Source organism: Phalacrocorax carbo, chromosome 1 (assembly GCF_963921805.1).
Source record: "Phalacrocorax carbo chromosome 1, bPhaCar2.1, whole genome shotgun sequence".
Classification (NCBI taxonomy): Eukaryota; Metazoa; Chordata; class Aves; order Suliformes; family Phalacrocoracidae; genus Phalacrocorax; species Phalacrocorax carbo.
In genome coordinates this window covers 202211157-202233915 of record NC_087513.1, presented here as the reverse complement: position 1 = coordinate 202233915, position 22759 = coordinate 202211157, and positions in this window count along the sequence as shown.

Below are 22759 nucleotides of genomic sequence, written 5' to 3'. Positions count from 1 at the left end.
CTTTGCCAGCACTTTTTACATTTAACCTATGGCCAATGCCTGGCCAGGAAAGATCTGGGCTGTCGTGATTCATATCAAGCTGCCCCAGGTTATATGATGTGGGGCAGCCTGATCCACAGCAGAGGGCCCTGAGTACTCTCACATACCTTGTGTGTGTGGCTGAGCTTGCAATGCTGGCATCTAAACACACCAACAGCCAGGGATTAGTTACATGTAATTGCAAACTCAAGAAACTGAACAGTTGGTAATGTTTATTTAAAATGTTGAAATTGTTGCAAATGATGATAGATCACAGCCAGACAATGATGTGTGATATCTCTGTGGCTCTGCTCCACAGGAAAAACATTAAATCCTTGAGGAAATAATTTTAATTCTAGCAACAAGAGGAGCGGCTATTTACAGGACTGCAGTCAGCCAGCCAGGCTTATCCATTAGGCATTTCTAAAAGGGAAAACATTATAGACAAGTATTCACTATTTGCAACTGTTTCATCCCTTCAGTTCAGTAGACTTTGTTATTTTTATTAGGATGTGCTTATTAGAACATGTCCAGAAGAACCTAGTTCATTACAGCTAGGGAGGGGAGGGAAGTGCTGAACAAAATGCATTCAAATGTCAAAATGAAAGACAATTTCACCAGTATTTTTCTCCACTAGTCAATGCCCTGTCAATGCTTTATCTTATACATGTAAACGTTTTATTTAACTTGAAAAGTGTGATTATACTTTCTAGTAAAACAGATAGAGAGACTTATGTGCACACATTTTTGTTATAAACTTAGTCTACTTGAATTCTGGTTATTGCCATCAATTTCTTCTGAGTGTACACAAGTTTCAGCTGACCTAGCTTTCCACAAGACCGTAATCTCTTTTTTTTTAGCAAGCTCACTTACAAGTGTCTTGATGCATAAGAGTTGGTGAGATTATTAAATTCTGATACTGAAATAAGAATCACTGAAATCATTCTTAGCATACATTTCAGATGCCATTCATATATTCCCTTTTATACAGAAATTAAAAAAGTGCACTCTATCTTGCTACTGGGACAGCGTGCACATGTTCAGTTGCAGAAACTTACTTAACAGGTGGTAACTTGTTAAGACTTTAACAGATACTTGTGAGCGATGTGTCAGAGTCCAAAACCTGTGCCCTGCTCTTAGAATTGGCAGTGACAAAAACAATGGTTCTGAGTTGGCCAGAAACCTGTCAAGCTCAGGTGAATTGTTTTTCTGCAATATTTCTAAACTGTTTTCTTTCTCCCACCATATTTTCCCATTTCCTATCCAAACAAACACCACTCCAGTGAAGAAACTTCACTTCGTATATTATAACATTACATTTCTACATCCCTGAAAGATCTATTATTTTCAATAACACCTCCCAGGTTTATATTAAGCTGTTTGAGTACTGAGAAGCAGGTGTTAGCATTGTGTGTTGGTAATTGCCATTGGTCCTACTCTATCTAGGCAATATGCTAAGATTTCTTACAGCACTGGAAATTGACACACATTTAGTTATTTTGTTATACATAAATACACCTTTTCATATATGTAATTTGGAAATTCAATTCACCTTTGTTACGCACTACAGCTCATCTGTACAGGTAAAATGTAGAATTGCTATATCAATGTACAGGTAATCTTGCTAGCCTTCTATGTGCAATCCTGCTGGTTCTTCATAACAACTTTACACCATCTAATACTATTCAGCCAAAAGACAACCAGACTCCAGAATATATATGAAATCTAGGATGGTATAACATAGCATTCTAATCTGTTCAGCAATTGTTAATAATTGCTTTCATACTGTGTTTGTTTTTTTGTCTGCTCTTGATGTTTCTGTTGATTATTTGTGCTAGTGTAAGTTAAAGAATAGATCCGCAATACCACCAAGACTTTCAAATGAGCCGTTGCCAGATCAGTGAAAACATACAGCAAAATCTGTAGTCATCAGTGATCAGCTAGAGCTGTAACACAGCCTATCAATTCAGAACCAGTTTTACTGGCATGCAGCATACAGTAGTGTGGTGGGTTCATCCCAGCCAGCAGCTACGCACCTACACAGCTGCTTGCTGACTTCCCACACCACTGTGGGTTGGAGGAGAGAATAGACAAGAGTGAGAATACTTGTAGGTCAGGACAAAGACACTTTAAAAGTGAAGGAAAGAGAAAAACAAACCAACAACTGATTTAAAGGCAATCACTCACCACCTCCCACAAGCAGACCAATGCCCAGCCAGTCTCTGAACAATAGCTACTGTGGAAGACAACACACACACACACCTTTTTTTTATTTATTGCTGACCATGACATTATATGGTATGGAATATCCTTTTGGCCAATTTGGGTCAGCTGTCCCAGCTGTATCCCCTCCCAAAGTTTTGCCCACCCCCAAAATTACAAACAGAGAAGGCCCTAATAATGTGTAAGCACTGTTCAGCAACAGCCAAATCATTGGTGTGTTATCAATACTATTCTAGTCACAGATCCAAAACACAGCACCATATGGGCAGCTACAGAGAAAATTAACTCCATCCCCACCAGATCCAGTACAAGTAAACAGAGTGCTTAGTGTCTAATCTACGGGAAACTGTCTTGAATTCCATTAGTAAATAGACTGCAGAACTTAATCTTACAAAAGGAAGTACAGCTCATTTCTTGGAGACCATGACTATAGTTTGCTATTTTTCTGCATTATATAGACAACCACTGCTCAGAGTGCCCAGTGCCTCCTGGCAAGCTCCTCCCATGTGGAGAATAGCATGTGTTTCCTGGGGAGTAGGAAAGAAGCAGCTGAAGTTGGGTTGTGCTCAAGTCTCCACAAGTGGTGAGGTTAGGAGATAGCTTTGTTATGCACTTGGTTCTAGGAAGTAAAAAATATTTCTGGGTTTTATGGTACAGATGTAGTCCAAAAACCCCCTTCATTTCCTCTAAGACTGGCAGTGAACTGACATCCTAGGTGGACTTAGAGCTGGAAGATGGTCTCATCCACAGCTGAACTTGAATGGGATGCCTTCATCTGCAAGGCATTTAACCACCCAAATACTTTTAGTCACCTAAAGTCAGGTATTAACACAAGCTTCTAGCTGAAGTGAAGTGTTATTCTAAGTTTGTAAACAGGGTAAGGAAAAGGAGATTCACTTGAAGAGTCAGTGTGCTTAGTTCTTGTTCAATCTCTGTAAGTTGACAAAGTCCTACCTTTCATTAGCTCTGCAGATCTGTGTTCACTTGCGTTGACTTTCATTTCAAGAAGGATGACCTGTTCCTGCAGCAGCTGTGATATAACTGTTATGAATGTGAGAGTGTACAATTCTGTTAATAGAGAGAGGAATTACGTTTTACTGGAAGTGTTGGAGGAACTCTGCCTCATCCCTTTGTACAATTTCTACTCAGCAGTCAATGGACAACCATGCTTTGTGTTCATGAAAGCACTGCATGGTTTCCTGAATTGCTTCTTATGTACATAATCTGAATGCAAATCTCAGCTCTGGGTTCATTATAGGTACTATAAAATAGCAGTAAGTGTTGAAATTTGTAACTGACTGAATTTGCTATAAATGTTGTGTGCTTTATTGCCTGTTAATGCACAGTTGCTGCAGTAAACTTTGCAGTCTTGTTATTTTACAACGTTTTACAGTGCGTATTAGAACAGCATGTTCACACTGGCATAGTTAAGAATGAGTTGCAGTTTCCATTACAAACCTCTGTTTTCACTCATAAAGACTCACTGCTCGAACATAATGCATGAATTTTAGATCTGCACTTTTTCCTTAGAAGCAGCCAGATTGGCTAATTCCAAATAATTTATGTATGAGTACAAGAGCGTGGGGCATTTTTTTGAATTTGGATTAATTTTCAATCTTGTATTTAAATATGGAAGTGGCTTTAATTTAAACAAGGACAACGGTTGTTTACAGGAGCTGTTCTGGTTTAGTTGAGTGAAATCTTTTCCATTCTGTTTTCCCAGACACTAACAGAGGGCCTACATGATGTAAAGTCATAATGACCTGATGTAGACCTGTATTTTAAATGAGTCAGTCCAGTCAGTCAGTGGGGCTTCTGCCTTAGTGAAGAGTACAGGACCAGTTTTATTATGGGTTGAAGTTCATGTTGATAGATATTTCCCAGAAATTAAGTTTTTATTAATGCTTAATAAGGAAGAAATCCAGATTATTTTTTTTTTAATAATCATGTTACTCTCATCTTACATTTTGGCTCTGGAGACTTCATTGCACTATACAAAGAAGGGTACTGGAGGTACTGCTCCCTGCACTTATTCTCTAGAATGGAGGACATAGGTACTTAGCAGGCAAAATACATGGTATTAGCTAGTTACTCAATATCTGAGAAAAGACAAGTGTAGACTACTGGTTAGTTACTGGGCAATGCTGGTTTTTAGGCTAACCTCTCTGCTTTTGTTGTTTGGTTTTTTTTACTTTCCTACTCAGGCTCATGTACTTCCAAAGAAGCTGTAAAAGTCACAAATTCTTAATCAGTAAATCTAAATGTGGCGGGTATACCTCTGGGAAACTACAGAGATGTGCATCTGTGCCCCATTCTCAGAAAAAACTCATGGGAATTATGTTGGGAAAAGAAGAGAATGGGGCAAGAGTGCAGGTCCATGCTCCAAGACATGTTCAAGTGCAAGATTTTTGTGAGAATTTAGGCTTACATAAATCTCTCTTTGAAAGTCAATGAGAAATCCTCACGATTCCTGGCTGTGTTTTTTCAGAGGTATGGGATTTATTTTGGCAAACTGGAACCACACTATGAGATTCCTTGGCAATCTGAAGTTACAGCTTCACCATGGGCAGCATCAAGTTGAAATAGGGCATTATGTTCCACTGACATGGCAACTGAGTGGAAAAATAGAAAATAAATAACTTGATGTACTTGTCCATGAAATGATGTACCGACTGAATGGGTAGAAGTTCATGTGCTCAGCTGCAGCATCTTCCCAAAATGTTAGTCACTCTTAAGGAAGACAAATCTGGGGCTATTGCATGTGCCAAAACATCCCCTGGGCAGCTCTGTTCTCATATATTAAGAAATGTTGGAAGGGATTAATGTATAAAAATATTTGATATCTGGGAACATTTCAGACAAAAATGAAGCTCAAATCAAATTCCTGTGCCTGCTGCTGAGCTGCTGTGTCACAACGGGGCCTTCCATTTCCTGTGCAAAATACTTGGAAAGCAACACAGAGAAAATATTCCTTGATTACTCAAAAGGCAGTGGGACATATGGATGCACAAGAATTGCAAAAAACTCACATGAAAGTCATTGTTTTAAGGGCCAAATGTTTCCTAAGCTGAGAGAGACAGGGGTGGCACAGCCCTTGCAGATCTTCTCCACCTTGCCTAGAGCCTGTATGCTGAGCTGCGAGGTGGCTCCACATCTGCATCCTCACCCTGCACCCGTGAGTGCTCATTAAAGAGGACATGTTTTGTTTAACAAGAAAATCCCCGTATCATCTTCTGATGCTTCCCTTGAAATTCCCCTGAGTTACAGCATTCATCTCTGGGAGCTGCTGACAGGCCCCAAGGCAGAGTTAAGCTGAGCTGAGGACAACTGAAAAAAGAGGCAGTTTCCATCCTCACAGGCTTTTTATTGCATTTCAACTTTGCTCTAAATATTTTTCCCTTTCGAAAGGATGAATTAAGCAATGCTTTGCAGTGACAGGGACATCTTCAAAATAAGCATTTGCTGGCAAAGAGAAGTCTTTCAGCATCCACGTCACAGGATGAGCCATGGAAGGGGGCTACAACTTGTGTGCTGACTTGACCTCTTCACCCAGCATTTAATACCCATCACTGGAGGGGCTGCATGCAGGGCTACTGACTGACGTGGGCATTTTCAGTTAGACATCTCTCTCTGTCAGGAGAGGCAGAAAGAGCCAATCTGTTTAGCACTGTGAATTCTTTGCTTATCTACCTACACAGCTGATCTGCTTTTAATGACACCTTCAGTAATCGAAGGTGGCACACAAGCCATGAGATTAGTACAATTTCTTGCCCTTTCCAGTGGCTTCCCATATAACTTGATTAGCAGCAGTGATAGTCTTCACAGCACTTGTGAGATCCATGTGGAACTTATTTTCCAGTTACCTCAACTGTAATCTGGCAACAACAATAATAATGTTGTTGATGTAGCGGCAGTGCTATTGCCATGAAGGTCTAAGGATGTAAACAGTGCAAGGTCTGGGGAGAGCAGTTATAGCTTTTATCAGACCTACTATATGCAGCTAAAAATACAGGCACGCGAGACTTGATACCACAAACAGACATCTGTTTTCTCCATCTGTGACTCAGTCTAATAAAAATAAAAAAGGAGGGCTCACTGTGTAACCTTTCTCCTTTCTGTCAGAGGTTAATGGTTCTTAAGGACACTGTAGTTTGGCTCAGACAGACAACAAGCTAGAGAAAAAAATTCTTCAGAATTAATGTGTTTTCCGCTGTACGCTGTGGGGCAAAACCCTCAGTGACTGCTGCCCACTCTCTGCACAGAATTCATCTGTGCAGGGGATGCTAAACTTCCCTCTAGGACAGCTAGGTGAAAAGACATATCTGCTAATGCAGCCTGGAAACAGTGGTACTGCCTTTGATACTGATGATTTGGGATTAGCTTCAGGAGATGTTAGTGTATTAATCCATGATTCTGGCTCTTCCCCTGCCTACCCCAGGCTGCGGTGTGGACAAGGGCAGCCCAGCACACAGTTCTGTACTGTGCAGCCCAACAGAGCCCAATTTCAAGACATTTCCACAGCTGTGATTTCTTCAGCATGTATTTATCCTAATTCAGTTACCATAAGTTCTTCTATAGCTCATCCACAGCACTCAGGTGTGATCCTGTGTGGAAATGCTGTGCTTAAATCCTGTTTCTAATGAAAGACAGAGAAAAATCAAAGCAAGCTGAACACCAGCATGAATACAAAGTCTTCTGGGTATTTAGTGCACCAGAGAAATATGATTTCATCTTATGCCTTATGATATCCATTTACAAAGAAACAATGTAAAAATTATGCTGTTGTAGAAAAGCACCCTTTGGAAGTATTGTATAAATGGTTTAGATGCAAATGATTTCTTCCTAAAAGCACAAATGAGTTAAATGTACTTTAACTCTACCTGAGAAAAATTACTGCAATGATTAAACACAGCTCAGGAGCCACTTTGTACATAGTGCTACTAAACTATCAGTTACAGACAAGTCAGCGTGGACTGAATGGAAAGTAAGATCCAAATTCAGAAAAAGGATGAAAAAACCACCGGGGAATATTATCACAGTGACACAGGGAGAAAAGTGAGTAAATTAAAAGTAACAAGGGAAGGACAAGTTGCAAAGAGGAACTGCTGCATAATGCCTGCCTTTTTAAAGCAACTTAATTTTAGCTCTAGGTGATTGCAATCTTGCAGGTCTAGTCTGACAGGACATGGCTTTCCAAGAACATTTGGAAAGTAAAAGCCTGAGGAAAAACGTGGTGCTTGACCTGGGACTAAGCCATAACTTTAATCAGCATGGGCACACACAGGGTGGGCTGCAGCACCTGCAGTTATGAGGGGTCTAGGGCAACGTAACACTCAAGACACCTGAATTTTTCCTTTATTTCACATTCCTGAGCATCAGTGTTATTTTTGTTTGGTTTGGCTTTTCACATATATATTTACATGTATATCTTTATATATATATACACAAATTCATATATATTTTTATATTTTTTCCTGCACTGTTGGCTTAAAACGTGTACTCTGCTGGAGAGTATCACACAATGAGCTTTGCCAAAGTGGGAAGGATTGTCCCCACTCACTCCTGCCCTTATCTACCATTTTTAGTGTGCAAGGTCTGAAGTGACAAAGCAACCGTAGGTGAGTGTTTAAGAAATATAGAGACTTCCTTACTGAAAACACAAAGTATAAAGCTTTTCTCTAGCTTTACAGATAAATATAAACTAAAATTCTAGATCCAAACACCTTTCAGTTTTGAGAAAACTCAGACCTCAAATTAAATTGACAGATCTACTTTAAGATTTTCTCAGGGACGAAGAGACATTTTAGGCTGGAAGAGATATTGCTGCAAAGATTGTGGCTTCAGACTTACACAGCAGTTGAGCCAGATTCTTTCAGGATTTCCATTTAGGACTTTCCTGAGTGCACGCTCCCTAAAAGCTAATTTAGGTGCCTGAGGTTTTTTTTTTTTTGGAGTTTCTGGCCATCAGATGTATCTGAAAAACTTATACACTCTCTTTTCAGCTGAAAGAATTGCTCAAAAATTGCTGGTAGAAGTAGATTCTTGTCTTTTATATAGTCCAGTCACTGACAAGGAAAATGTAATTTCTGGCAAGTTTGTGGCAGGATGAAACATGCTGTTTATCCAGTTTGGAATGCTTTTCACATTTAGTAAGAGTATAATTTAGGTAAACTTTTCAATTAGTTATGGGAGGTATGTTATAAACAGACATTATAAAAAAGGAAAGAAAACTTACAAGACTGAATGTCTGGAAAAATACTTCCTAAATGAGAAGTTCATCAAGCTGTGGTAAAATGTCCCAAGAGTAGCACTGGTCAGCTGCTCAGCTCTTCCGTCAAATACAAGTAGTCTGGACAAAGTATTGCAAAATACACTTTAGGGACCAATTTTGTAGCAGCCGGGAAAATGGAGCAGGCAAACTACAAGTTCTATTACAGTATGGTTGTTTGAAGCAAATTTGTCTATCTAACCTCTGGCTCATGAGTCTGAGAAAGCTGTTACAAAATCTCTGTAGCCATTAAAATGTATACAAAGGGATAATGGAATCTAAATTTAAATGCAAAGGAAACCTAAAAAGACTTAGGTACAAAATGTATCTGTGTGTAATGTTGAAGTCCTGGTCATCTATGACTTATATGGTAATTTCAAGAAGCTTCTGGCATTTTGCTGGGGAATCATTTCCAGCAGCCATTCAGAAAACTTTAATAACTAATAGCAAACTCTCACTACAACCAACCTAAAACAACATCTTTTTAATGCCCTGCTGTCTTTTTCTGTCTTCTTAACTGGCACCTTTAGAACTGCAAACTGAACAGAAGCAAATAGTTTAAATGACTCAGGTTTACATCTTTTTCAGGGGACCTAGGGTAACAAATTGGCTAATGTCTGTGCAAATGAGGCGATTTGTTACTGTGGGCATGAGTGCCTCTATTGTGGTAAGGGTGAGAATGACCTGAAATGCATACCTGCTGGTGTGAGTAGGATTTGGAATTGGTTGCCTGTCTGGCAAACCAGTTATCCGTCCCTTTTACAACCATCCTATTTTGTCAAAGCTCCTCCTTTACAGTCTGTTTGTAACTGATGCCTTAAATTGGCTGCGTAGAGGCCCCCCTGTGTTTATACTGCATGGCAATAGCTGAGCTACAGAGGTTATTGCCAGAGTACACCAGCAAAACTCCTGTGAACACGACGTGCTTGCTTACACTGGACACTTTTCTCCAAAGAAATTTGGAAATTATATTCTGAAGTGCTTTGAGGCCCCCTTGGCTGTACCCATTGCTCTCAGCTTTCTGTAACAGAGTGCGTAGCTGTTGGGCAAACTTCTCATATGGACAGCTGATCCTGGTGTCTGCATTTTGCATTGAGTGTCAATATTATTGTGTCTCAGTTTCACATTGACTGTGTTCAGGTTAAGGGAAAGAAGTGCCTTCCTGGCTGCAAACCATGCAGACAGAGCTGAGCTACATACTCTCCTTCTGGTGGTGTCTCCATGGATAGGGAAACTCAGCAGCTCAGGCCATGCTTTCTGCAATACGCCCTGCTGTCAGTAGGTCTTAGAGGTGTGAGTGGCAGGTTTGTTACCTTCCAGTTATAAGGTCCTCTAGGGCTTCCCTCTCAGTGATGCATGAGGAGGAACTGGAACCACAACATACCTATTTGCAGAGGTTCAGACTCTTCAGGGCTCTTGGGGGTAAGAATAGCCAAACCCATCTTTTTGTGCTGATGTCAGCGATAGCTATCCAGTAACCCAGTGATTTTTTACAATGATACCAAGGAAAAGCTGAGTTACCTGATGGCTCAGTCAGAGATGTCACATAGTCAATTAAAACAATGGTCCCCAACTTTCCCTATATGCTAAAAGGAGGGAAAACAACTGAACTTGCCACTGCTACACATAGCCATGACGTGCTGAAATGGCACATATGCCTAGCTCAAGAGTGAAAGACATTACAGTCATTCTTACAGGAAGCTTTTCCCCATGTAATTTGGACCAGTGGGGCATTAAGAAGGTCTAAAGCTTGCTCTCTTTAAAGTTCAGTTTTTGACACATCTCAGTTTCTGTGCCGTTTAAGTACATTTAATTCTATTCAGAGCTGCTCGGTGCCTCCCAGCAGCTGCCATGAACGTGCAAGCTGCAGCTCCTGCAGTCTATCCTTGCTTCCCATTCAGGCTTTTGACACAGCTCAAGATCCAGCTCTTATTCTTTTTGTCAAATGCTGTATTTTCTTCTTGCTTTCTCTTCCTCTGGTGCCTCTGGACAGTAGTATAATTCTGACACCAATAGTTGTTATAAATAATATAGTTCCTGCTCTGAGGAATGAAGACTTGACGAAGGGAGGCATTGTGCATTGAAAATAACAGGAATGCAGCTGAACTGTCAGGCAAGACCACCAGCCCTAGGTAAGCTACAGTGGAAATTCGCTCATCTTCGGTTTGCCTTTGGCTTCTGTCTTAAGTTTGGAAAAGATAATGGATTTTAGATTATTCTTCAAACATTAGGGCATACCAGGCTTAAGTACTTTGTGATATATTTCTATAATAAACCTATGTATTTACCATAGATCTTGGCAAAAAGACTCTTGCCTAACACTTGAGGGCCCTTTTTTGTTTTAAAAACGTGCAAGGACACACAAAGGGAGACATTCCTTAAAATCGGAACTGCAAGTCTGGCTTCTTAATTTTTAGGTTTTATTCTCAGTGTGAGGGAACTTTTAGGGTTCGCTTTGTGCTTACCCTTTGTCATGCATCACTGAGGAAAACTCATCTGTCCTTCCTTAATGTACTTAAAACAGAAGTTCAGTAACATTTCTATTCCCACTTTATCCTGAGGACTAGTCCTCAGTTTTCAGTTTCTCCCATTTGCACACTTGACCTCTGGCTTGAGGAGTCAGTAGCAGGATGCATCTCCTTTTATGCTGCCGTTCATTACATTAACCATTCTTGTGTATTCATTCTATGTACTTGTTCCCAGAGAGACTGTGGTGGGTGTACCTATTTTTAGAAGTAAACAGTGACAAATATTTCCATCTGGGGAATAATAAAAGAGTTGCTGCAGTTGAACCTAAAGTTTGACTCACAAGGAAACAGACTTCTGCCATACTTTCAACTTCTAAAGTGTAAATTAGAAGATAATTTAAGATAGGACTGAAACTGATTTTCAAAGGCTGTTGTGTCTGTCAGACATCTAATTATCAATGACTTTTCTCTGACAAAGTGTTAGACCCTGGCTGGTCTTTAGTGCCTTTGAAAATCTGTTCTTGCCTAGTCCTGTGTTGTACATGCCATGTGCAAACTATTCTGATTATCCCAAAAAGTTTTCCTTAGGATATCCTAAATGCAGCTGTTTAAAAGGCACACAGTGCCAATGAGCACTCCCTGGTAGCACATTTCTGTAAAGCCTTAGAGGCAGGGATGAATCCCACATGAAAACCCATATAAGACAGAGAATTGCTATTTGGATAGCAAAACCAGAAGGTTATTACTTTGGGGAAGCAATGGAAGTTGGCACTACAGCTTGTCAGAGTGAGGTTAAGTGAGCTAAAGGCCGCAGGCCTATTTAATTAGGTAAGTAGACTATCAGTCAGAAAGAATAACAGTCCTAAATAATAGGTTTATAAACCTTGCAATCTCATTCCACTGATTCCACTGTTGTCTTATCTGCATTATGCAGAACTGGAGATTTTCACTGTGGAATCAGCAGGACAGTGGTTACAAGCTCCTGGCAATTTAGGGAGAAAAAATGGCCAGATGCTCAAAATAGCTTTGACACTTAAAAGGAAGTGCTAGATACTATATCACCAGCCCCAAGTGTACCAAGCTCATGGGTGACTTCAGAATATTAAGTTTTCAGAAGGTAATAAATATCCTCAGGACTTTCCTTTGTTTTCTGAATTCTGTAACTTCTTCATTTGTATTTTCAGGCTTGAAGGTTGAAGCTTGCTTCATATATTTTTAACCAAAAGCTGAGCTTCTGTTATAATTCTGTAGCTCTTTAGCTCAGTTCAAATAAAAACACAAAACTGCAGAACCTCTGAGATAAGATCATGAGGGCTAGCAACAGAGTGAGTTGCCAAACAAATTCCAGGGGGAAGACTCAACAAGAAATCCAAGATGTTAGGAGCCATTTTTAATGGAGATGCCCTGGATCTGATCCTAGATTCTGAAGCATTCAACAGATTTATTATAACTCATGTATAATCCACAAATGCTCTTCCCCTGCATCCTATAATGATGCCACACCTCTGTAGGCAGTGACACCTTCCATGGTGATGGATGTCTAGCAGTCTGAGGAGATGACTGGGGCTCCCCCACATGCTGGTGTGCCACTCCTTCCCTTCATGTGTAGGGATGAATATTAAATCACACAACTGGACAGTAAAGACCATGTAAAAACAGATCTCTGCTACACTTCCAGTGACATTAAGATGGCAAAAAAGTTGCCTTAAGAACTTTTTCTGCAGTAAAGGGTTATAAATGTGTGTAGATGATCTGTAATGGATGTTTATGTGTGGTTGTGTTTTGGGTTTGTTTTTTTTTCTTAAACGAAAGAAGGGATTTTTCCATCATACTTGTTAGCCTGTTCTGCTGTTTATCCAGTCTTAGACTGATATTGAGGAAACTTTCTAACTCTAAACTGCTTTGTTAATGGTTAGCCTTTCTGGTCCTACTCCAAGGAGCACTAGAGAAGTACTGCTCATTCATCTGGAAGACATGCTACAGACCTGTAATGCTGCTGCTTTAGTCAAGGCAGATCTTAAAGTTTCCTTATTGGTTTCTGTTCCTCTTCCTTTTGTCTTCTTCTGTAAGCCAGACCCGCGCTTCATCTATATGGTCCTTAAATGGGCATGTGGGAAATGGGGTACAAACCTCCTCCCTAGTGCAAAGTGAGCAGGAAACTTGTCCTTCTGAGGGCAGATATGTCACTCCTATTATCTAACGTACGGGTGAAATTCCAAAATGTATGACACTCTCCTGGATAATTCTTGTCTGGACTACTTGCATAAATATGTGCCGCCTAACATAAGGAATACAAAATTGGGTTTTTGCAAAAATACAAATCTGCTCAAAATGCCAACCTATAAGTCACTGGCTTAGCTAAACATTTTACTGTAAACTATTCAAACTGACTGTCTTACAAGGTAAGCAATCATCTCTGTCATGGCTTACTTGGAAGCTGTATGGTGTAAGTAGCCTGTCCAGTAATATTTCTGGAGAGATTTTTCCATTTTTTCTCCTAGGTCATAGCACGTTGGTGGAAAAATAAACAGCACTTACTGAAAACTATGGGATTCCAAAGCATAAGAAATACAGTTTTCTAAGGACATTAAGCACAGTGAGGGCAGTTTCTGTTTAAGCTAAGTTGACTTTCCCTTCTCTGTCATGCATCACACCTGATCCTGAGAAAAGCTGACCTTTCATCCTCTCCTAATCCTGGTAAAATTAAGGGAAGATATCCTGTTGTGTTATGAGTGATTGTGAGCTTCTACTGTATTACTCCAAATTAACTTAACCTTAACTGGCACTGAAGACACTGTTGATCCCTGGTAGCCCAGAAGAGTTCCATTGCTCTGGCCTCTTTACCTGCTTTATATCTTGGACCAAGCCTCCTGTTTCTGCTCTCAGTAAATATCTAAACACCCACCTTCTATTAAACGCATTAAAATAAACTTTGCTCTACTTGAAGCATGAAATATTTTAATAGAATGACTGTTCTGAAACAGAAGAAAAGGCACTTTGCTGTTACCCTGAAGTTACCAATAACTGGCATTGGAAGGTCTTATTGCTTAGATCACCAACCAAGACTGAGCATCTCCTAGAGCAGGTAATCAAGAAATTAATTAGAATGCTATTAGGGAAACATTCCAACTCTAACTTTTTTGCTGAAGTTATAAATAAGACAGAGTTTTAGAGCCCTTTTATAGAATGTAATTGGGAGAAAATGTAATGGAGAAGTGGATGGCAACAGGAAGAAAAAGCTTTATAAATCTTTTATCTGTTCTCCATTTGTCTTTTTAAAGTTCGGTTTGTCTTCCTGCATTTGGGGTACCTCATAGTCTAGGATGAGCTATTTTTGGACTTGAACCCTGGGGGAAGAAGGAGGTTGCATTTTTGTCTGCTGATCCAACCCCACACCCGCTGTGTTGTTTCTGAGCTGAAACCCAAGGAGGAGGAAGCACCACAACTTGGATGCTGCTAAAATCTCATGGGAACTCAGTTCTCATGTAGTTTCAGCACCTGCTAGAGGCAATTTTCCAAGTTCTATATTTTAAGGTTCCTGACACTCAAGACAATGTTCATCTGCTCTGCTCAGCTTTATCTGCTTCTGTGATAATCCCAGTATTTGGGATCAAATGTCATGGGAGCTGGTAAAAGGAATGGGGAAGTGAAAAAAAAAAACCATCTGCTCTAGTTTATACTTAATCACGGTCCAAATGCCAGCTCTTCTACAGGGCTCTTTTAGTCTCTTTCCCATGAGAGGGTTTATTCACAGCAGCAGAACACGATATGGTTTTAATTCCCAATTTATTCACTCAACCACTAAGTTTTCCAACCTTTATTTTTAAAAACCTCCAAAACTCTCATTAATTAGGACTCCCTTCTTCCTCCAGCTGTTAATGGGCACAAACATGGCCAATTTGAAATATGTCTAATCAGAGCACTGCCTAATTCTTTCTTCATAAAACAGCTATTACCCTAAGGGACAAATTATGTTTTCAATTGCACACACTCATCCCATTCACCAAAGACTTGACAGTCCATCCATCAGAAAGAAAATATATATTGCAATTAGCTGCACAAGTTACATTTTTATTCATTTTTTAAAACTTTTATTTATTTTGCATGTATGAATATACATGTGTATGTTTTATATATTGTGGATTTGGTTTATTGTTTATTTTTCAGTTAGCCATGCTGTTTTCTTTAGGACTCTCTTTTACATCTGTGCACAAGCCTATAAGGAACCTTGAAGAAACCTCTTTAAATATGTTTCATAGAACATACCCACATGAACCCAAGCTACTCTGTAATTGTGAATTAATCTCAGAATAACTGTGTTTATTGTCTGTTAAAGCTTGATAATCTCTCCAGTATGAGTGTAGGCTGCAGGTCGTCTGCCACAAAACTACACCATCGCTTGTGGAGGTGCAGACTAAGCTTCACAGCTCACTTAGACTAAGAGGACAGAGATAACAGCCAGAGCGATTTGTGGACTATCCTCAGCCCATGACTCCTCCATGCACTGAAGCGGATTTGAAAATACTTGTCATTAGGGTGACAGGGGCTGCTGAAAATGAGGGGAAACTGCCTATCAGTGAACTTAAATTCTACGTCCAGTGAAAGCTAGAAAGCTGAATGTATACCCTCACCCCAAAGAAAGTGAAAAGTAACTAACACTTCACAGGCATTTAATTGCCATGGTAATTTTTGTCTAGCTTTTGTCCTAGTATTTTCCTAATACTTACTTCTTATATCACCAAATTCAGCTTCCTAGTCAGTGCATTAAACTCTCTTTTCAGTGCAGAGAGAACAGAAATCCACAGATAATTTAAAGGTCACAGCCCCCAGTGGTACAGGTTAAAGGCAGTCATATTTTAGCTGTGAAGGTGTCACTGAAATTGGGAATAAAACTCCTTAACACCGATGTAGTATTAAGAAGCAGTCATTCTTTATTACGGCGCTGGATGCCCAGGGAATTGTTCCACCCAACTTGCATTCCACAAGTTGCAACGGCCAAAGCTTATATTGCTCAGTTATATATACACGCATTAGATTTCCTGGCATAATTATACATATTAATTCACAGTGTGTTGCAAGATGTGTCAGTTTCAGCTGGTTTCTGACTCTTACCTAGGTGCAGATGTCCTTAGTTCCTTTTATCTTGGCTTCAACTGGTGTCCACTGCTAGGTTGTTTGCATCCTTCCAGGATGTGCCAATCACACTCATGAAAATTACGTCCTTGAGTGCATTCTTGCCTGATGCCCCTTACAACAAAAGTATGGGTATATCAGGTGAGGTAGCAGCTGCGATACAAACACCTGCTTCCAGAGATATTTGCAACTGGACCCAAGGGGCAATCTCCACAAGATAATATGTGTCTGGAGGTATAATGGTCCAGAGACTCACTGGATGTCAAACCCACCTGGGTACTCCCTCTATGACTGTTAGCTAAGGGCACAACGTGCCCTGCAAAGTCAGAGCTGAGGAACCAATAGTGTGTGGAATTAGGTGGAAGGAAGGGGGAGGCATCCATGGTTACTAGGTAATCCTGCTCTCCCCTATGGGAATATTCCTGGATTTCTGAACATTTCCTGTCCATGGTGGCATTTTCCATACTAATAGCATTACCAAGAACTTCATAGAATTCTCACCAGCACTGTTAAAAATATAGGTCTTCTGGTGATCCTACTTAAGAAAATAAGTTATGTCTAATTCAGAAAGGAGCAAGACACAAGACTACTCAATGAAAACCAGTGTACTTTACAGGTATCCATGTGTTACATTCCTTCTCAGCTGTTCGAACACTACGGAAGTGATACTACCTAATGGGAAAAAAATCAGTAAAGATAATGCCAATTTATTTTTTAATGTATTTTTGGATGGAAAATCTGTGAATAACATGTAAAAATTATGGGTGATAGTTCTTGTACAGTCTTTCTCAAGGGTACTTAAACTGTAGCATTTTGTGAAGCTTGCAAGTGAAAGTTTATTTTCTAATGCCAATGAAATAATTATTCAGGTTTACATTCAGCAGAATTTTTTCCCTGAATACCCCTACCAAAATTAGGTAAGGAATGAATTTCACTGATTATGTTTTGTAAAGAAATAATTCTAATTTGCAGTTACGCAGTGCTCGGTATCAAAGGATCTCAAAGCATATGACTGTTAATTAAATTTCATGACCTGTCTCTGTGGAAGACATGCATAGCATTATCATTTAAACTTTTATTATAGTCATTAAAATCTTGGCATCCCCTTTCACCATTGCCTTCCCATGGAAAATGCTGAGCTGAATTTGGTATATAGTCTGTTTTCCTCGTTTGTACCTTAGTGAAGTGACTACATGACAGTCAATAAAGGCTGATAAACATTTTAGGTGTGGTGGCCCTTGGAGTGGAATCCCAAACCATACTTTAGTACTCAGTAAAAACATCCTGAATATGGAACAACATAAAATAATTCCAGGAGATAATAAGGCAAAGAATAAGCCCTGAGATCTTGCTTCTTAAGACCCTCGTATAAAGATGCAGGACATATTCCCTTCCTGTTGGATCCATAGCTCTAAGCTTGTCCTGGAAAATAGGTCTGCAACTTCATTTGACATATACTTTTAAATGCAGGCACTGTAGGGGCACTGCTGCCCTTCTTTTCACTGTTAGTTGCCTTGCAAGAGTAAGCATAATTTTGGATTTAGGTAGATAAAGTTCACCAACATCCCACTTACAGTATTAGAAACCTTCTCTGGATCTGGCTTGTTAAGACTAAGTAAATGTAACAAATCATAGGAAAACATTTTTATTAGGAGAATAGCACAGCACTGCAACAAATCACCCAATTTCCATCTTTGGAGGTTTTCAGGAGTAGCCTAGACATAGCCATGATTGACTGGATCTCATGTTGGCAACAGTCCCGCTTTGAGTGAGACATTGGACTAGGTGGCCTCATGATGTTCCTTACATCCGAGCTGACTATGTTTCTATGAAATCTTCCCATTGTGGCTATCTGTTATGGGTAATCTGGCAGAAACCAGCAATGCATTGTCAGTGTTTTAGCTGAATATGATTGTGTTTTGTCAACCCAGCAACCTATCTGTGAACAACCAGGTTGATATGGAGGATTATCATTGCTCTGATTCATTTGGGTTTACCTTGTATTCAGCTTCTTACTAGTTTTTGCCTGCTTCTTCTGGGCTCTACCTTCTTATTTATCTACAACTAGAGAGGCTAGGTCAGGAAACTGATTCATGAGAGACTCAATGGCATAGTCATAAATACAACCACGGAAACTCAGCCCTCAGTCATTGTGATGTTGTCTGCACTGAACAGCAGCATTTCCAAAAAGACCTGTTTTGGATTGCACAAGCAAAATGGAGCAGAGTAAAGTTATGGGAATTAAATCTCTGCTTCTTGGCACTGCATGAAACCCCAAGGCTTCTATGCAGTGATCAATATTCAGTAGTCAGTACTAGTTGCAGCCAGCACTCACAAATGATAGGGTAGTTTTTTCTTGTAAGCATTTAAGGGGGAACAAAATCATACGTAATACTTCCACTTTGACTGCAGCTGAACAACAAATATCAATATAGGACCCTTTTGTCTGTATCTTTACAGTTCACTGCCCATAGAAGGCTTCACTAGGCTTGTAAAACTTTTCAGGGTTTGAAGGTGATCAATAATTTGACTTCCATCCACACCCTACCACCCTGGCTGAAAATTAAAAGTAGGAGGATGAAACCAGATTTTTTTTTTTTTTGGTCATTACAAGCATGGGTTCATTTGAAGATGAGGCGACTAGTCAGCCACTGGCAGTTCAAAGCAATTTGAAGATAAATGGTGAGTATGTGTGCATGCATACACATACACATTACACATATATCACAAGTATTTTTAATATGATCAAAACCAGTGGACAGGAAAACTTGGTTTCCATAGCTTTCTTACATTGACCTTTTTATTAAAATTTACTGCCTGGGTAACCACAGATTGTGATTAAACCCAGCTAACTACAGGCAACTAATTTCAAACTATTTTCCTTCTGTGATTAATGAGGAGAAAGTGGGCAGCATAAAACAGTGTTTCATCCCTTAAGTGTCTAAGATGGATGCATGGATACAGGAGATTAATCCTAACCACAGCCTTCCCACTTCAGCTGAGTTGTCATTAATGTCATCACCTTCTTAAGTAATTCTTGCAGAAAGTTAATATTCCAGGTTTCAAAATTTTGAAATTTAAAAACATGGTGTGATGTCTCCTGTTTCCTTCTGTACAGTGACTTACATGATCTTAGTGGATTCTGTCTCTCTTCATAAGACTTACGCAAAGTTCTTTTTCTCCAGGGATCTACTGTGAATAGTTTTTTCTGTTTAATTTTACACCATATGATTTTGTACCTTTTTTTTTTTTTTTCTTTCTCTTTCTTTTTTTGGGAACCCTCATCTGAATCCATATATCAGGTAAGAAGCAGAAGTTGATCTCTGTTGTCAGAAATCAATATATATTAACTAAGAAATTAAATGTTTATGATTTCAAAATTAATGCAAACATTAAGGAACAATATATCTTGCTACGTACCATGAAAACAGAAATTTTGCCCTGGTATATGTGCCACTATCACTGAAATTCACTCTATATATATGCATTTAAAGGTAAAACCTGATCAGTTATGCCTTGCTACATATATTGATCACCATATTCATGTTTCTGTGTTGAAGCATCTAATTTGGACTTCCTACCTGAATTAATAAGTTGCTTTACTTATTTTTCTAAATGAAAATTCTAAAGAAGAAATTGTCGTGGTTTAGCCCCAGCCAGCAACTAAGCACCACACAGCTGCTCACTCACTCCGCACCCCCCCTCCATGGGATGGGGAAGAGAAACAGAAGAGTGAAAGTGAGAACACTTGTGGGTTGAGATAAGAACAGTTTAATAATTGAAATAAATAATTATATTATAATAATATAATAATAATTGTAATGAAAAAGGAAATAAAAAGAGAGAAAAATCCCAAGAAAGACAAGTGATGAAAAAAATTGCTCACCACCAACTGAGAGATGCCCAGCCTGTCCCAGAGCAGCGGCTGCACCCTGGCCAACTCCCCCCAGTTTATATGCTGAGCATGACATCATACGGTATGGCATAGCCCTTTGGCCAGTTTCAGTCGGCTGTCTCAGCTGCACCCCGCTCCCAGCTTCTTGTGTACCTCCAGCCTCCTTGCTGGCAGGGCAATATGAGAAGCTGAGAAGTCCTTGACTGCTTAGGAACAGCTAAAACATCAGTGTGTTAGGAGCATTATTCACATCCTAAATCTAAAACACAGCACTATGCCACCTACTAGAAAGAAAATAAACTCTATCCCAGACAAAACCAGGACAGACACGAAATTAAAACCATAGAAAAAGAAAAAAAATGGTACTTCTCTACCGTAAAGTAAGCAGTAAATTTGATAAAGTTCACTGTTGTAAATTAGAATTGAGTGAAGTATCATGACTGGAAAATGTATTTCCAGGACTTATTATTGACCATTACTCATGAGCTGAAAGAACACAAATAGTTTTAGCTTGTTTCAGCTAGTCGGGAAATATGCTTAATATGTGAATGCTAAATATTTCACAATAATTTGTATTTATGTGCGGGCTTTACCAACTTTTTGATTTATTTTCTTTATTAATTTCTGTATATCCATACTTTCTGGGACTTTGCTTACTGGAAAAGAGACAATAATCATGAATGAAATACAATTATGGTAAATATGAGTCATGGGAAAATGTACTTAACAAGATAAGCATGACCAGAAACATACTATAGGATGAATTTGGCATAGCTAAAGCAAAATTAGAGCAAAGATAAATTCTGACCATTCTGTCCAAAATTTCTTGATTCATCCAAGATAAGCAGTTGCTATGACTCAGGGGAAAATGCATCAGTCCTCTTATGTTTAGAACTTCACCCTTTCCTTGGAATTAGTCCCCTTGTTTTGGAGAAAAGGCTTCACAATTGTCAGGAACAACAGTTATGCTAGAGATTATTTTACCCCTGTGGAAACTGCCTCAGTGGTAGCAGAATTACATGCCTTCACAAAACATCAGTTCCCACAAGCTCCCTGGTACCTTGATGTCTTTTAGCAGCTGTACTCTCAGTGCATTCCAGACAACCTCAAACATACTTCGTCCACATTGTTTCTCTAGACGATGAAGCTGTTATCACCCCTAAATATACTTCAGGAGCAAAGTTGGACTTTCTCATTATTGCTGCTTCCTTCTGCTCTGTGCCAGGGTGCTGCTGTACACCAGAACAACCCAAGAATCTCTCTCTTCTGTATTTTTCTGCTAAATAAAAGTCTCAGAGAGTGAATTTGAGCCCTAGAGTTTTGATCACCCACATTGCTTTATTGTAACTTCTGCTGCCTCTGTTTTGGAATGCTCTATTTACCTTATTCAAAGGTAATAGTCTGGGACATTCAGTTCATTTCAGGGGCTGTTTCTATAAGGTAGTAGGAATGGGTCTGTACCAGATCTTCCTGTCTTCCAAGAGTGTCCCAAAAGACTTTGCACTCTCAAATCCCATGAGGAATACCTTCACCCAATGAATGCTATGTTTACTCTCAATTTCAAGAAAAATCCCCCTACTGTTATGTACAGATTATTTGAACTGGGAAGAAAAAAAAGAAACTAAGCTTAAACACAAAACAATAATTCTGCTGTAGAGACACAGGAGGTCCAGAGGAGACCTCAAAGAAAGTACTGTGTAGTATGGATATGACAATTCTGTGCTGCCAGTGGAAGAGTCTGAATATAGCCTCTCTCCCTAAAGCCTCTTTCCTCTATCCTGATCATCAGGAAAACAGGCAGACACTGCAGGAGGTCATCTTGGCTGAACAGGGATTCCTGATGGAGTTCAAATGAGAAAAGAAAGCTCAGGTGGAAGCTTTGCCAGGAGGTGGAAATGGGGACAGGCTACTGAGGAAGAAGAGTTTGCAGTGATTCTTGCAGTGATGAATGCCAGGCCTGTATTGGGCAACTTTAGCGACAACAAAGGTAGAGAGAAAGTAATTATTAGACATCTTTTTTGCCCTCTTTTTCGCCCTCTTTTTCACATATTTCCAGTTACAGGACTCCACTACATGTTCAGGGACCTGAACCACAAGGTATATGAAAAGAGGAAGCTGGGCTTGTTCGGCCTGGAGAAAAGACTAAGGAGGGGATCTTATTCATCTTCCTGAAGAGAGTTATAGAAAAGATGGAGTCAGACGCTTCTCAGTGGTACATGCTGAAAAGGCAAGAACCAACAGCTGCAAGTCATAGTAAAGGAAATTCCCACTAGGCACAAGTGAAAAAATATTCAGAGGCTGTGAAATCTCCATCTCTGGAAATGTTCAAAACTGGTCTGGAGAAGACCCTGAGAAGCCTAATCTGATTTTGAAGCTGGCCCTGCCTTGAACAGGAGTTTGGTCTCCACAGGTGCCTCCTAACTTAATCTTTTCTCATTCTATGCCACCCAGCACCAGATAAAGACATTAATTCCTATCCATCTTTACCTACCCCTGTAAATGTACAGTTAGTGACATCCAGCTTGTGTTTGGGTGGCATAAAATAAGAATTCATCAATCTTAAAAGGAGCAAGGACACAAGCTACACCGGGAGAGGAGAAAAGGAATACTTCAGTGCAAGAAACCTCAGATTTCTCCAATGAATGGAAACCTTATGTGTGAAGCTTAAGCTGTAGATCATATAATTGAGATTACTTTCTCTTTACTCAATGGATATGAAAATGGTGCCTCAGGGTGGGCACCACTGGGGTACTG